The sequence below is a fragment of the Atta colombica genome, unplaced genomic scaffold (genome assembly GCF_001594045.1).
Source record: "Atta colombica isolate Treedump-2 unplaced genomic scaffold, Acol1.0 scaffold126, whole genome shotgun sequence".
Classification (NCBI taxonomy): domain Eukaryota; kingdom Metazoa; phylum Arthropoda; class Insecta; order Hymenoptera; family Formicidae; genus Atta; species Atta colombica.
The window spans coordinates 1,452,567-1,454,004 of record NW_017259213.1 but is presented as its reverse complement, the minus strand read 5'-3'; the positions used below and the strand labels follow the sequence as shown (position 1 = coordinate 1,454,004).

General features: G+C 43.9%; 1 protein-coding gene across 1 annotated transcript in view; it reads left to right on the top strand.

Annotated features, from left to right (window-relative positions):
• Positions 1–1,438, top strand: part of LOC108684135 (semaphorin-1A) — a 198,562-nt gene that overhangs the window by 37,862 nt on the left and 159,262 nt on the right. The window lies entirely within an intron of this gene.

Here is a 1,438-nt window from a genome sequence, read left to right as displayed (position 1 = left end):
TATAATGTATATATTATTTATAAATTGAATTACAATAGAAAAATTGAATTTATTTGGGGGGGGGAGGAATACGTTACATTTTTTAATCACGATTCTGAGCTTGACAATTTTATTTAATTAAAGACTGCGATCCTACATGGGCAATATGTACCTGTATAAATAGTATATTTATTTTATTGCTTTTATAAAATTCGCAAATTAACATTGATAGGTCTCGCTCCGATATGGTGCATGCTCCAGTATGCTTGCACGTTCTAAGTTCTCACACATCATCTCACATTCTCGCAAAAGTATCGAGAGAAATTCAGAATGAAGCAAAGCTTTGGCAATTGAAGCGTGAAACGAGAAGCAACTTTCCTATGCTTCTTCCACCGTTCCTGGAGTACCTCCCAACGCGCAATGCGCTTTAAACCGGACGTGCGGTTCCGCCTTAATATACCGTGGCTATGCCGGCATTGCCGGCGCTGTGACTGTATGCATAGCTGCGGCAGCTGCCAGAGGGTTAATTTTCTGTATCTATTGTGGCAAAGTTTTCGACGTATCTCGTTATCCAAGACGCAACTCAATAGCCACGGTCCCTTCTCCCTCCGACCGCAATGGTTCGCAATCAAAACGGCGGGGGTATACCGTCCGACGCGCGCGACGTGCGGGTAGTTCGGGTATGGACTAGCGCGCACTCGGAAAAGCGGTCGGCCTCACGTATCGATCGGCGTCGTGTGGTCACGACGGATGAATTTCGTATGGTCTCGGCAAATGGTAAACAGCAAACGGCGGAGCTTAACTGCACCGCAAAGTTTCCACGTGCAGCGACCCGTATTCCCTCTCTCTCTCCATTTCTCTGTCTCTCTCTCTCTCTCTGTCTCTCTCTCTCTCTCTCTCTCTCTCTCTCTCTCCCTCCCTCTCCCAACCTCTGCGTCTCATTGTTTCCGTCTCTTTCTCTCTTGTGTTGCACAATGCTCCTTTCCCTTTCTCTCTTTCTCCCACATTCTCCTCTCTCGACCGCATGATGGTGCAGCGCGCGGTGGCTGCTGCGGCGTCGCGTGCGTGTGTAAATCCTGCGTACGCGAGGGTGTGGCACTTTCAGCGTCGCGTGAATATGCATGTGTGCGACACGCAGCGGTTACACGCGTACATGTATGGTATTCGTATAACAGTGCGATGCACTGAGCGAGGGCTCGGCCCTGTTTCTGCATTTTGTTGCCGGTCGGCTACACGCCGACAGTTCTATGGTCTTTATTGGAAATTATTTTTTTATAGAGTTGTTTATTATATATGATGTACACGGTACAGTGTATGTTATTAAATGGTCTTTTTGTAATAAAATTGTGAGGATTAATATATAGATTTCATTTTAAATATTAAGTATAAAATAATTCAAATTTAAATAAATACATACATAATATAGATATAATATATAATTTTTAATATAATATAATAT